Below are 16,216 nucleotides of genomic sequence, written 5' to 3'. Positions count from 1 at the left end.
TGGTTGAGAATGAATTTGATTATTTGCGATTACAGAAACCTGGCTTCACCCTGACAAATTTGATCATATATCTTTTGGGAATTTCACCCCGAAGGGCTACTCCTTTAACAATATCTCGAGCAACAAGGTAGAGGGAGGCATTGGTATACTATAAAACAACACTTTAAAAGTCAAGCTGGACTCGGCGAAAATGTTCTCATATATTAAGTCTTTCGAAGTGATGGGTATGCAAATCAATGTGTCATCTCAAATTCTAAATATAATCGTATTATATCGACCTCCATGTAGACGATAAGTCGGAATTAACAACAAAAAATTCTCAATCTTGTTGATTCTTTTAATCTGGAACAACGTGTACACTAACCAACACACTTTGCTGGTCACACGTTAGACCTTATCTTGTCTCGCCATGAGGAAAATATTGTTCAATCTATTGACGTTCATGATCCATCTATATCTGACCATTACACGGTTACATATGAACTCAATTTTAAAAAACCATTGTTTCAGAGAAAGGTCGTGGAGTCACGTAAAATTAAAGCAATCAATATGGACTCGTTCCTTAATGAAATTAGGCTATCTCCGATTAAAACTGGGAACACGGCTGATATAAGTGCGAAAGTCAACCAATACAACTCGGAGCTGCCCAAATTCTGGATCATCATGCACCACTTATTTCCAGAGAGATAATTATTCGTCCAGCTGCACCTTGGTACACTGAACGAATTAAAAACGAAAAACGTATCAGAAGGAAACTCGAGCGGGTATGGCGTAAGTCAAGACAATCCTGTGATCGTCTAATACAGTCAGCAATGTCGCCGTGTCAGTGAGCTATTATAGGAAAGTCGTACTCGTTTTATTCTGAAATTGTTAGAGATAATGGGAGTGACCAAAAGAAATTATTTAAACCGTTGGAAAGTTACTACATTATAGCCCTGATTCTCATATCCTGTGTGCCAATCTGATGAGAATCTAGCTAACAATTTTATGACTTTCTTTGAGGACAAAATTAATAAATATAGGAAGATCTAACGGAATCCACTTAGCTAATAAAATGTCGTTGTTTGCAGCTAATGAAATGTCGTTGTTTGCAGTAATCCTCAGTTATTCTCCTGGTTTCTCATCGTTCCCAGTCTCTTCATCCTTACTGCAAAAACTGTTTGAAATATTAAAGATTTGGTGGAGAAATACTTCAAGTGTGTGGTCTTCTTTTTTCTTTATATTTTGTTATGTAAAATGTAATATTTTGGTATGTTGATTTTTGTTTAAGTTCGTGATGTATTTCTATGTAGCCTCAGTCTTTCCTAATGGGAATTTTTTTTTTAGATGTGAACTTAGGAACGTTATCTCCACTATATGAGGTATAAATTTTAGTACTTTGAATAAATTTTAGTCCATTTTTCTAGACATTAGCGATATTATGAATCTTTTTCTAGTTTTATAACTCCTTGTTTTTTACAGGAAGAAATACTTGAGAATTCAGTGTTGCCACATTTAGACCACATTGTCAAAGATCGGGATATTTCTGTGCGGATCCGAGCTGTCCAGCTTCTGGTCGATGTTATTGAATCCTCTGATTCACCGAAAGTTTGCGATGTTTTGCATATAATCGAGAAGGTACTCATACAATCATTTTCAGACGGTTTCATTTCTCCACTCCAATTTCCCTCTTCTTCGTGATGAGCTGATACTGTACTTCAATAGAAACTCTTTCTTATCAGTGAAAGCTTCCTGACCTGAACCTAACTATATATCCGCAAATTGGATCGTTTTACACGGGGGTCGTGAATGCAAACGCATCAGTGAAGTAAAGGATATATATTTCATTTATCAATTCCAGATTGCCACTGTCCAGTTGATCCTCTCAAGCGATACGTTAAGCCGTCATGTAAAGAACATGTAAGGTAATTTAGAGACTGCAAGGTATATGTAGGAACATCTAGAGACATAAAATTACATCTAATCACTGTAATTTGTCTTTGTTTCTGCAGCCTAAGGATGAAACAGCGTAGAAGACATCAAGGAGGCTGTATTAGGATTAGTACGCTTGTTCAAGGTAATGAAGGACATGCAGAGATTGTCCACACATATTCGTTCATTGTGATGAAGTTATTTTCGTGAACAAAATAAGTGTAATTTAATGCCACACTTGCTTCTCTTTCAGTAATTTCATTCTATTTTTGCAGATGAAATTGTTTCGTAAACCTCAAGAACGAGCCGAACGAATATTCAATATATTAGTGTACCACATAAAACGCATTATGACAATGGCTATCGGACGTATAGTGCATCGGAAATACGGCTTTCGGTAAGGCAATTCAATTTTATTTCTCGCGATTTTTCTATGATGTCTCACATTGTGTTTTCTTAAAGATTCTTCATGTTTCCTCAGTCTGCGAGCTGACAACGTCTAGGCCTTGTGCAAGACAAAAGTAGAAAGTTTAATTCACTTCGTATTTTGTTTGTTCTGAAAGAAAAGGTTGGTTAATGACGATAGTGCCACGTATGTCAGGTATTCTGCTTCCAAATCCTTTTCTTGTTTGCGTATACTTCTCATTTTTGTTTTAGTTCTGCAGAAGTAAGACAAACGGGATTGTTTCACTGCCTTACAGCGAGGCGATGAATGTTATTCTTGTGTGCTTACAACAGGTAAACTTTTCTATCATAATATATCATCTGGCATTAAGTTTCGAAATGAAGAAACCGAACTCAAGGAGTCAGGTTTGTAATGTTAAACAGATCGGCCATTGTTCGCGCATTTACGAAATGAACAATTATCTGCCAACATTTTAGACAGCGCAGAACAAAAGATGCTGCTTACAGAACACGGCAGATCTTCACCCTCGTCGATTTTATTACAAGATTCCGGTCAAAAGTTGAATCTTGGTTCGGCATTTGTTCAACGAACTCGATATTTGAGTCGTAGTCCGAGATATGGACCAAGCGCTTTTATGGTAAGAATTTCTCTTCAACTCGCTTTGCATGAAATTTATTTCGTGCAAGAACATTCACTATCCATCCCTTATATTGCTACTAACATGACTGGCAGGGGAAGCAGAAAAGAAAGAGATCTTTGATTTAGACTAGCTTTTTCATTTTACAATCGTTTCAGATTGATGTCGTACCAGATTCCAAGACACTGTTTTACACAAGGAAGAAACTGAAGGCAAGCGAAATTACCTTTGCAATATGGAGGAATATATATTATATATGACTATATTTACCTATTTTTCTTTCACAGGGAACAGTCAAGGCTTATTAACTCGTGAAGAGTTTCAAAAGGTAGCAATTTTAAGATCACGATCATCATCGTGCATTAATCTCAACATCTGTTTAATTTTAGCCTGTTCCTGGTAATCCCTTCTGGATGCAGTCCTTTGAAACTTTTTTGAGTTAAGACGAGGATAAACTTAATGAATCCGTAAGTCAAGTATAATAATGATAAATTGGTCTTATACGGATTATTAATACTGAGCTTTAAACCGGTAAACTCAGAACCGGTATCTCAATTTTGCACTTCGAATTACGTAATTTAATCCTTGTGGTTGAAGGTGAGGACTTGCAACGTTACTTATTTACTACAGGGTGACGATAGCGTGGGGAATTCAGTGGTCGGTAGACTTAGGGAAAGACACTCGTAATAATAGATTTTACAAATATCCCTAGCTTTTCCTATGAGTTACAATAAACCTTTACAATTGTTCATTGATGAGCTCAGAATGTTTCGTTATCACGTGGCCTATGCACGACTCTTAATGGTTACTGTTAATCTGTTGTAACCACCTGCTGTACTGGTACGATTATTATCACATTTTGTTTGAGCTTTACTACCCGGGGAAAACACTCAGCCACGTCGGGTTATTAGCTAATTCCAACAGCTTGTCGTAGTATTCATTGTGGAATAAATCTACAGAGGCACGTAGTTTTGCCATTTCATCCTTTAAAGATTAATCTGTTTTATTGATTCCGCAATATCGATTTTTTTTTCTTCTTTAATTGGACCGTCAATGACAAAGTATGATCCAGAACATGTTGGGTGATAATGAGAGCAGCCAAATTCAATTTCTCCACGTTGCGAAATGGACTGTGCGTCACTAGCTAATCTAGGAATGGCACTTCCTGCGATCCTCAAACTGCATAAATTGAGTGTTTCGTAGATAACTTTGAATGCATCCAAACAACCATCGCGGGATCTTATTCGTTCTACCCATCGTGTCGTGGGGCTTTGCGAGCTTGTTACAGGTTAAACCAAACTCTTTCATCTTTTTACTTAGATACTGTGAGCGGATAGGGAAACTGATAAAAAGCTGGCGATTTTTGTGCCTGACTCAAATATTTTTCACTGGAAGAATTGAACACGCTTTGGCAACATAAGGTTTAAACGATGACTGGAGTAATGAACATGCACGCCTTCGGGTTTTTCTCTAATATTCTCCCAGAATACCTTTTACCTGGCTGGACACAGCACTAGCACCGTCATATCCCTGGCCTCGACAATTTTGAAGGGAAGCCCGACATCTTGAAGTGTACTTTGACTAATGAACGGAATCAAATCCAAAGGCGAAACAGTTCGGTTACAAATGAAATGTTCTTGATCATGTAAAACTTCAAATTTATTCAAGGTATGTTATATAATTTAATGCTAATATATTTTCGAAATATTATAATTTGAACTTAAATCAGTGTCTACCGTCTACTTTTTTGCATATTATAAAGTAGCAAGCAAATTCAATGACCATAAACCCGGCATTATTTTAGAATTCGAAATTTTGACAGCATATTTTTGTAGTTTTGATAGTTTATACACCCCAACAGCCAAAGAATTTTATGATACTTATCCCTATATTGATCATTAACCCTATAGCATGTATTAATTATCCAGAAGTATAAGCTTGGAGTTATCATTAAAAGTGCCTTGCACCAGGTGAACTATATTTATTCAAATCTATTTACTAATTATTGTATTTTACTAATTTTGTATTTACTAATTATTGTATTTACTAATTATTGTATTTTACTAATTTTGTATACTCATGTGTATGTTATAGTGATAATATAACAATAGAGTTGATGTTCGCGGTCATAAATGTGTTTTTGGCCCGACTTCGAACTCATTTTAGCCCGAGCGTAGCGAGGGTTAAATGTGTTCCGCGAGGGGCCAAAACACATTTATGCCCGCGAACATCAACTCTATTACTATATATTAATAAACTATAAACTATTATTACTATATATATGTTCAACATCGTCAGCCTTCATCCCCTTAGCTCAGTAAGTCATGCGACATTCCATGTCAGTTCCAGTAATTGTTCATCTCAGACCTTGAAAGAAAAAACAAACATTCCAAACACTCCAACACTCCAAACACTCCATGTCTTCTGACCTGGATTCAAGTTTACTGCTTTTATCATCTTTTTTATTTCACGTTTCCATTTTGAACATGTCCAATTGCAAAAAGTATCCAGCCGACTTAAATAGTTTTATTTTTGCAGTTACTTTCCAGATACCGTTTGGTTAAGACTTGTGTATTATAGTATCATAGTTTTAAAACTTCTTTTTCTGTCAGATATTTTCAATAATTAGCTATCGAGACCATCCTCAGTTGTTCGGGCTGGAATACACAAGCGGTCAGCTGAGAAATTACTCGTCTTCCGACAGGTAGTTTAAAAAGCAGATTTTGTATGAAGCTATATAAATATTTCTTGTTCTGAATATGTGTATTTCACTCAATCTAGGGATATATCATTAGCTGGTTAGCTACACGGGGTTAGAGGCAGTGGAAATGGAGATGTTTGTGTAAAAACGACCCCAACGAAGAGACGGTACTGTACGCTTTTTCATAGATGATTGAGCGAAATTATGGTCAAAATTTTCCTGATGAAAATCTCGCACTGCTATGATTGCCGTAAATACGAACCCTCATTTCATTCTCCTCCTGACGTATGGGATCTCATATAACACACAACAATTACACTTCTCGTCAGGTATTCCTATTAGTCAGTCCAATACATCACATACAGCAAAGAAGAATTGTTTTTTTAAGATGATATATTTTTCAAGGTTATCGTTGGGGTCCATTGTATAACGTTGTTGACGAAGAAGTAGAAAGCAGTCATTTAAATTCCTCGCTGCGTCTCCTGGTGAATATTTCTCTTTTTATTTCACTTTAAATTTTTGAAATATCTCCAAAGCTTATATTGTCTTATTACTGGTTCCTTGCAGGAAATTAACCGAAGATGTGTAGAGATTTAACTGCAATATTTCCTACAGCGGTCTACTTCATGCAGTCACCAAAGACGTAAGTTGACAATTTCTTATTTTGTACTTTTCTGCAGACAATCCTGTGTAGAGATATTATTGCATTTTTACTGAGTTTTAATGTTCTGTCAAATCTGGATTAAGCTGTTTTCCACTCACGTGTTTTTCATACGCACGTTAGTTTTCTGCTTATTTTAGTATGCATTAGTTGTCCTAGATTTACAACATAATCGTTATAAGGAAGCGAGAATTTTAAATTGGCAGATTGAAGCTTATTATAATCATAACCATGTACGCACGGACTCGAGTTTACTTGATAGTCGATAGCGTCGACAGCAAATGACATTGAAACGTTTGTATGGATATTTCGAAGTCCTGACAGTAATTAATATCCCGTAGGTTATTTCAAAATATTTGACTAGCGACGTCGAACAAGGCCAGTTAACCGCGTCGTGGATCGTAAACTGACCTCAATACAGAAAGTGGGGACAAATAGCCAAAATACAAAACATTTTGTTCTAGGCCTCTCAGTTCCCGCCTCGCGCGTATAAGGAACGTTAAGAGGCCTAGGGACTACGCTGCGGTAACTCTGGTTGCTGAGTTGACTGGGTCCGAATCCATGAAATGGTAGATTTGAATTTTTCTCGCCAGAAGTACGGCTGGAATATTAAGTCTTTTAAACTCCATATATATTTCAAACGATTTTAAATATTTTGTAAGGACTTTTCCCGGAGAATAAAGAAAGACTTATCATTAATGCCATCACAATGCTCATTGCTCACGAAGGTATTGTATATCTTTGCCATAATATATTTAGTGTTCACCCCTAAATATACATATTCTGACTGCTATTACCTTCACAGGTATTCATATATACATAAATAGTTAAAATGTTTCGTCTATTTGCAGGAGACCAAAACAAATATCAGATAAAGATCTCGAAGCACTGTTTCACGCTTTGAGACATTAGGTTGGATCCAAAGCAGGTTTCACAACGCTCACTAGGTGAGAACGTTTATCTTTAACCACAACACACGCTGTTTACTCAACCAGCTCACTTTCTCTAGACCGTGTTTCTGTTTTGTTTTTACAGCTTCTATGAGAAGGTTGGTGTGAAACTGTGAAAGTTTGAAGAGGAATAATGAAGCCGTGACTCACGCCGCTGTCGACATACTGTGTGCTCTGATGCAGGTAAAGAGAGGGCTTTCCTTTAAGCGGCCAAATGGTCAGACCGGTCATATTTAAATTTAAATAGAGTATTTCGTTAAGAATATAGTTGCGAAATTTCCGAGCTAGACAGATGCAAGTAACGATATACTTGAACGCAGAGTTCTTGAAACACTCTAAATACCAGTAATCTGTCTGTACCGAGATCAACAATAGGACCGGTCTGGCCGTTTTTTCCGTATAAAGGAAAGCGCCAACACTTTAACGATGAATTTCCTGGTATATGTTGCCAAATCTGTCACTGTCATTAGTGTTACCCCTTTAACTTGCATCCACATAAACTCAGCCAACTTTGAAATCTGAATGTTAACAGGATCCAATTTTATCGAAACCAATTCTGTTTTTTTATATAGCCAACGCACGATAACTATGACATTCGACAAGAACAGATAAACAAAGCTCTTTGTTATCCTCTGAAAATTTCTAAGCAGTTTGTTGGAAATTCTCACGATAAATGTTGTAAGATGTGCGGTGTTGGTTGCCTATAATCTATGCTGAACCCTTGCATTTTTTTTTCCATCCCTCTTGTATGTATATAGCTTTGTTTTGGAAGAGAATTCCCTTGCAAAACCCAGCAAGTGATTCGTAGCAACTGCCTTTCTAATTTGAACTACCTTTCTAACTAAACACAAGAAATAGATTAACCATGAAAACTTTTCTTCTATATTCGTTCTACTGGGGTTTTAGTTATAAGTGGATTGCTTGATTTTCTGACGTTTGCTCTGTGTCCTCCTTACAGGTTTGTTCTAGTTGCTTTGCATATATTAAATAATACGGGGGTGAAGTTGGACATTCATGTTAAACTAATAGTAAGGTGTGATTGCTTCCATATTTTGAATCAACTCATGTAGTCTGTTACAATAATCGACTATTGCATATTCCTCTTAGTGAGACAACAGATGATGAACAGTTTGGGAAATTACTGGAGAAGTTGCAGGTATGCTACAAAGAAATTTCAGGAGCTTTTCATTCAACTTGTCTTCTTGGTAGTTTATGGCTCTTTGACTGAGGTTGAGAGTTGATTAAATAGCCTTTCTCTCTTTACCTTTTTGGTGAAGTTTACCACGTCCACTAGCTTGACCCATGCATAGGAGCAACTCATGAAGTCTGTTATTTGTTTGTCTAGAAATGGGTCATTGCATTTATCGATTGTTCCAGGTAGGTTTACGACAAACTAAATAATAGTACCAATTTTACCATTTCTTCGCTTATGTATGTCTTACTATTGCCCCGCTAATGGTTCTTACCAATCGTGGTTTTGAATTCGTTCCTCAACATTTCAGCATCCGTCGACAACAATTGTGAAAGGTGCTGGCATGGTTCTGAAGGCGATAATCGAGGTACGTTTTATTCATTCATTCATCCATTGAGAATTTTCTGCCTTTGACGAACGTCATTTATAACGCTCTGCATTTTTTTAGCCGTGATGAATGTACATATTAGTTCAGTTGATATTTAAGAGGTTTTAAAGGGTCTTAATTTTGAGAGGTATTATACACACTTCAAATCAAGCCAGGAACAGATGACGGAAAATGAGTGAACTATAGATCCTCCGGCAGGAATCGAACCTACGCTTTTGCGATGCCGGTGCAATGCTCTTGTCACTGAGGACGTACAGTTGACTCATTTTTCCATCAACTGTTCCCTGCTTGAATTTGAAGTGCGTATATACCACTCGAAATTAAGACCCTTTAAAACCTCAAGAATATTCCTGCATCGTGTGAAGTGCCTAAATCATCTGTTAATATTTAGTTAGAACTTCACTTTAGGAAGCTGATGAAGAAACCGCGGCAAAATACAAGTTCTGGCGCTTGCCGAGGGCGCTCTACCAAAACGCTTACGCATGGCCATGTTTACGCAAAGCACTGATAGACGTTCGCTATTGAACAGGTGCGAATTAGTGTGATAAATTAACAATTGTTGCAGAGGTATAGCCTCTATTCCATCCGCAGGACCTGAGTTGTATTTTAGCAACATTCTCAGATCCATCTTAAACTTGTGATTTCATAATCCTCTATTACTAGCCATCTGTAAATAGTTCAATTGAGACTAACAAGCTACTCCATAAGTAATTTATAATCATTATTGTTGGCATAGCATCCAACAGCAATGGCATTACTTGCGAGAATAATGTTCGTATTAAAGTAGTTATAGTTTTTAATGTCTAAATATACAAGAAGTTTAAATGCGAGATTTCCTGTTCATAATTTTTGGTTCATAAACAATTATGTAATAATTTGAATACGATTTTCACAGCCTGCTGGTTTGCTCTGTCACCTTGAAGCCCTGACGAAGTAAGAAATCTTTGAAAACTTTTTTGCGAGGGCCATTATTTACATAAACCCATTGAGGTGATTCTGACTAACCAATCGTGTTCATGACTAAGTGATATCAACTGCTTTGGTAACTAAACTCCATCATTCATCCTTAAACTGTGCCAACTGCCCCACTGACGAAATAATTAAATGGTAATTCATTCAGAAGTGTAAACCTTTTTGTAAAGAAACAATTTTGTTGGAAAGTTTTTATCTTTCCTTCAGCCACCAGAGACTGAAGAAGATCGTTTATCAATTCGTGACATGTAAAGCTTGCAGAAGTACGTTTTAAATCAACAATCGTGTTCCAAATTTCATAATGCATGCTTGCATGTACGTATAAGCCTGTTATTTCACGTGCTATACTTGTGTCTTAGAGCTCTGGAAAACGAGGGGAACGTTGAGGAATCAACTTGAAGGATATCTCTCGCATTGGAGGACAAAATAGGATTCAAATCCAGGAAAGATGTGAGAATTTAAATCCAGTTTTTTTATACAGTAAGTGTTCATATTAAGAAATGGGAAATGTTCTAGTCGTTTGAAAGATGAAAAAACAATGATATTTAAGCGGATCTTTTTTACAGATTCAGTCAAGATCTGACAGCGTACAACCTGATTTGGAATTACAAGGTGAGTCTCGAAGTTAAGGTTAGTTTCCGTTGAAATATAGGATATGGAAATTTAATGGAGGGTTTCCTGTCGCTATGGTATAACAAGACAAATTCAATAGTCCTGACTTCTTTCTCTAAACTGTTCTCGTAAAGAGTATGAAACAATTTCTTATGTTTTCAATGTGACAGACGCGAGAGGAACTTCTGGGGCACTCGAATCTGATTTGCACGCATTTGCAATGGAAAAAGATCTGAGTGGAAACTACGTTGTCTTTTGGAATCACCTTTAGTTTGAAGTCCTGTATGAATGTTTAGCTGATGAACTGAAATAGGTTAGTGATAAGCCTAACTGCTCTAGCTTTTTAACAGTTCTTCATAAAGCGTCCCCCCTTTTCCTCGATAGGAATCAAACTCAGTAACGTATCTCTGCTATCAGGTGACTATTTTGAGAGTCTTGTTGGAACAAACGACGAGGAGACGCCGATAACAAATGTGTGAGTCCACGACATTTATCTATCAGGGTTTGCAAATATTCAAACTACTTTCCATGTGCTTTTCTGTCTGGCTTCCCCCTATTCTCTATATTGCTGCACAGTTCACGCAATGTTATTTGTCCTGCAGAATGTAGTAGAGAAGTATGAATCATGGATGAACCATTCAAGATTCGATCGACTTTTCTATTTTGTTTTCAGGCTCGAGTTGTCTAACGATCTGTATCACTGATTCCTATTGACAACTAAACCAACTATGAAGCAATGTGCCTTCAGGTGAGGATGTCGTTTAGCGGGAATGTAGCCATGTGTAGCCTTCGAAGAATGAATTAAACAAATTGGAATATTTCATTCACAGGCGATGACTAAGTTTATGGAAATATCACGAAGAGTTTGGAGCTTTTAATGACACCAAGCTAAGGATCATCTGTTATTGATCCAGTGTTACTGCAGGAGCCTGAACTAAACTAACTTTATTCTACTGTTTCGTTTTTTAGCATTTACATGAAAATGGCATCACTAACAGGGATTGGAAGGTAAGCACGCCCTAACGATCCTACAAGAATCGTGTGACTGCTGGAGCCTGGGAGTTATACTATATGTTTGGTATGCCATATACTTCAGTTTACTCAAATTCACGTAGTGAACACGATTTGTAATGAAGCTGGAGGTAGCTTAACCTCATTTCAAAATTGGAGTACGTCAATGAAAGTTAACGTCTTTTAGACTTTCCGGATCTTCTTTATTTTCAAGCAGGCAAATAACCCATTGGAGAACAAGTCAAAAAGGGTCGTATAAATTTCCGAACAACCTCTGGAAGAATGTTAGCAGTGAAGCTAAGGATCTTATAACAAACTGCTTACTGTTGGTCACAGAAATGCATCACGGTTTCAGAAGCTCTGGAACATCCTTGGATGAAGGTGATGATGAAATTACTAACCGCCTTATAACACCCGCATCTAAGATTTTTCAAATCGGCTGACCTTTTTCGTCTGAAGTCCCAGCTTTTTCGAATTGTTAGAATTAGTTTGGTTGAAGTTTAGAACTGATACAGCTATCCAGCATAAATAAAGTCAGTTTAGTTCAGGTTTCCTCCTGTAGTAACACTGCATCAATACGGGATGACCCCTACTGGACCTCCATGAAGGACAATTTAGAACTGATAGAACTATACGGTATGAATAAATTAGTTCAGTTAGGAGAGAAGCTTTTAAAAGTGTTAGATTGATCCACGATTTAACAAGTTTTTTTTGTCTTTTGTAGGATAAAGAAATGAGAAAAGCAGAAAATGATAAACCGACCGTGGATGGAAGTCGTGTCCGCCCTTATAAAGGTATGTTGAAACTACGTACTTGTCCCGTTCTTCCGTCCAATGCCCTTTTTTCAACTCGCAATTGAAACATTACATGTTTGCAGTTACATCGAAATTTGAACCAGCTTTCCGACATCTCAGGCGCTGTTACACTACGCACTTTCCTTGCAATTGCAAACCATTCTACTCCTGAGGCATCTAAAGTTGTCAAATACGAACATCTATTCGATCTGCTAACGTTTCCTTAGTATTTCGAACACTCTTTACAATTAACATCCTTCGGAATTATAATTGCTTGCAAGTTGTAAGGAAAATTGCATATTGTATGTAGCGCCTTCAGTAAAGTTGAAACTCACCGTGCAATGAACATTGCATGTCGGCAAGTTAAAAGGCAGAAAATAACTGTCACGTACATGGTGAAGACTGGCCGACGGTCACGTTCAGCAGACGAGGCTCTGCGAGCAAATAAATTACTCAGTGGCGTAGCAGCACGACATTTAGCAGCATGACTGAAATGCTTCATGTAAGATCACATCACTAGTTATTCCGATAAATAAAGAACAGGGGCCGGTTGTTCGAAGGTGGAAAGTCGCTATCCACGGATAACTCACTATCCAACGGATAGTTTTATCCAGCGTGTGATTTGGGTTGCACGAAGCTTGTATAACTTTATCCAGAGGATAAAAATCGCTATCTACCGGTAAATTTATCCAAGGTCCGGAGGTGGTTTAATCCACTATCAGTGGTAAATTCAAGATACAAGGTAACACTGTAACATTTATAAAATAGGACAAAATGCATTTCCTCTTACTGTGTTTCAACAACTAATACACATCATGATTGTATTCACTATATTAAAATGTTTTCGAAGTGCAATTTGTCGCAGCAGCGTTTCACGTTGCCTACACATTCCGTTCGACCGGCGATTTTTGGACATCCTCGCATTTATAACAGGTGGTAAATTTACTATACGCTTCTAATCAGTTTATAAACGCGAATATGCAAAGAAAGATTCACCTATTCCAAGGAAACTTGCTAATATCTAAGTAATTTCATTCACGAACATTAAATAGTGTTTCTAAATTTGCTATTGGACCGAAGGCAAAGCGTTGCAGGTCAAGGAATAAATTGCAATGTGTTTAATTAAATCACTATGATGTGAAGTGCAAAGTTCGAGCAAATCACTTGTTCAAGCTTTTCCATTCAGTAACTATACTCGAGCATTCGTAATGATTATGAATTCAATGTTGTAAATGCTTAGCAACAGCTGACGTTGTGGTACGAAATTTCAGAATAATACTGTTTTCTTCTGGTAAATTTTAACTTATCTATTGGTAGCTATCACTTCACTATCCACGCTTCCTGCAACGCGTTTTTATCCAATGGATAACTATCCAGATTTATCCGTTGGATAGGACTTATCCGTTGGATAAGTTATCCATCTTTCGAACAACCGGCCCCAGTTCCTACCTATACTTTTGTACGTGTGAAACTTTTCGCTTGATTTTCTTTTAATTGTGAGAATCCGACCGTGCAGCAACATTGAAATAAAGCGATAACACTAAACTTGATTGTGATAGCCCTGAGTATACCGCTATAATAGCTTTGTTCCTCATAATGATATGCTGGATTCCTCGTCCAGGTATAACTTCTAAAACACGCCTTATTTTTACTTGTATTCCAATGCACCTAAGTTAGTAAAAACCTGACAACCCGCTGGTAGGGTGTAAAGAATTTATTTCTAAATCAAAACTCGCTCTTACATAAGCCATTTATTGAAAATTTTCGCTATATATTTCAGTCAGATGGATCTCTCAGTCATTTCTCATTCCTTAGTGAACAAATAGTATTTCAGTGAATTGCTAGAACATACCTGAAAAACAGCTATAAACTTCAATTCTCAAAGATATGTTGCGTACCATGTCTTTGGATGAATGCGGATGTAAGCGCGGTTACAGTTGGTGATAGGACATTTTCCACCAGCGAGTCTCTAATGAAATGAATAATTTGTTAAACAATTAATCTTAATCACACATTAAAGTTATTATGACCGCATGGAAATGATGTGATGCATATAACGTGACAGGGTAATCTGTAGAAGCCTTGCTTATTATCCAGCTAACCCTGACTAGTCCATTTATTTTGTAATGATCGAATTTTTGCCCGTCGGAACTACAGGACACAGAATAGGTCTTCACCCACTAATTATAATCACGACGACTTTGAGTGAAATCGCTCCGACAAACATCTTTCTTGCCGAATGCATTTGGTCCTGGTTATTTTTCCGTGCAGACCAGGAAGCTGCCTCATTTAAGCGACCATGTCCTGTCGACTTTCGCATTCCCAACACTTGTTGCTATTATCTGGGATGTTATGTGTCTTCAGTACGTGGGCCAATAATTAGTTCATTATCTTCTGGCACCAAAACACCATCGAACAATCATCAACAAAATGAAATGATAATGCATATAATTTTGCCATACACGGCTCCTCCAGAATTGAACCAGTCGAGGTACAGCGTTATTTCCATTGATTTTGTGAAATCTTTACTTGGGGGTTAACATCGATTTTATCACATTCCATATAGGGGAATTACTGAATAAAAAATAATGTCCAACAGTCCTAATATGACATAATATAAACTGAACATATACCATGTAGCCTGCAATATTTACCTTGCTTGGTATGTCAGTCCATCAAATCCATGTATGGCACAGCGATGGATGGAGGTGTAGTCAGTGATAAGAGAAAGGTTAATTGTTAGCAACTCCTGGGTTGCCATACTTTATTTGATCTAAAATTGAAACACAAGGAACAAGTAAATTTTTTATTGTCCAGGGTTGTGAGGTTATCAGCATTGTGATATCCCAGGTTCATGCGTACCGCTACCATGGGACAACATTCCTTAGCGAACAAATAGTATTTCAGTGAATTGCCAGAACATACCTGAAGAACCGCCATAAACTTCAATTCTCAAAGATATTTTGCCGTACCAATTCGACTCTATATGCCATAGAATCTACAATTGAGATTACAAGAACATAACTATCACACAATTGAAACTATAATTGTATATGAATCACAAGGGCCTATACAGTATAGTAACAGCATGTATTTTTGACTTCTATAACACAAGATATACAGAACAAAATGCAGGTTGTTTTCTTTCATATTATAATACCCCCAACCCCTGACAGTTACATATATATTGGTAAATGCAATTACATAATAGGAAAGGGAAAAAAAATCTATTTTTTATAACACCAGTGAAATATTGTGTACGCATAATACTTAGCGCTATGACCCATGCTGTCATGCTTCCATCACCAGATATCATGAAATCATCTTGGTTTTTTAATGTTGAATTAATCCGTTTAATTTAAAAAGCACAAAATACCACCAAAATATAGCTCGAAAATTTCTAATCAAGAAATTAATCAATATTGCTGTTAACCTGACACTGCAGTGCAGCTCTAAAAATCATATCAAATTAACAGGATTACAAAATGGAAATATAACTCGCCTTTGGAATTTCGTTATTTTCTTCGTTATTTTTTATCCTGTCGTCTTTTAACCGTTACATATAAACTGTAAAGGCATTAGTTATCTTTTCTGATAGGATTTAAGTCAGGATGGGCAGAAAAACTCGAAAAATATAGATTTTTTTATTTGTTATTGTGTATAGCGGGCGTTGCTCAGCCGCATGCACAAGTGGTTGTCGCGTGAGGTTAGAGGTGTCAAAAACGTAATGTTGCCTACCCCGTGGGGGTAAAATAAGCCCAGAAATCGATTTCTGGGTAAAATTTCCCTAGAGGTCATAATTGTCAAATTTTCGCTAATATGGTGATAATTATATGTACATTTCGGGTTTCCGTTTGTAAACACATTAGTTGGAAATATCACTACAAATCGCCAAAGCAACTGTATTTCGAGTAAAATATATGAAAATATTGATCCCAATGTAAGCTACAAATATTTGGAGGTTTTTAGGCGAGATTTTTG

The 16,216-nt window shown here is 37.0% G+C and overlaps 2 long non-coding RNA genes across 2 annotated transcripts; both read left to right on the top strand.

Moving 5' to 3' along the window:
* Window positions 1–2,678: 2,678 nt before the first annotated feature.
* On the top strand, window positions 2,679–3,170 carry LOC114542451. Its single transcript, XR_003689645.1, has 3 exons — window positions 2,679–2,721; window positions 2,794–2,954; window positions 3,113–3,170. It is a non-coding gene; the product is annotated as an uncharacterized LOC114542451 (long non-coding RNA).
* Window positions 3,171–8,785: 5,615 nt separating this feature from the next.
* Window positions 8,786–10,037, top strand: LOC114542454. Its single transcript, XR_003689647.1, has 3 exons — window positions 8,786–8,825; window positions 9,242–9,375; window positions 10,026–10,037. It is a non-coding gene; the product is annotated as an uncharacterized LOC114542454 (long non-coding RNA).
* Window positions 10,038–16,216: the final 6,179 nt, after the last annotated feature.

This window comes from Dendronephthya gigantea, unplaced genomic scaffold (genome assembly GCF_004324835.1).
Source record: "Dendronephthya gigantea isolate DGI-Jeju-01 unplaced genomic scaffold, DenGig_1.0 000352F, whole genome shotgun sequence".
Classification (NCBI taxonomy): domain Eukaryota; kingdom Metazoa; phylum Cnidaria; class Anthozoa; order Malacalcyonacea; family Nephtheidae; genus Dendronephthya; species Dendronephthya gigantea.
Note: the sequence above shows the minus strand (reverse complement) of the source record. Positions and strands in the feature narration are given on the sequence as shown.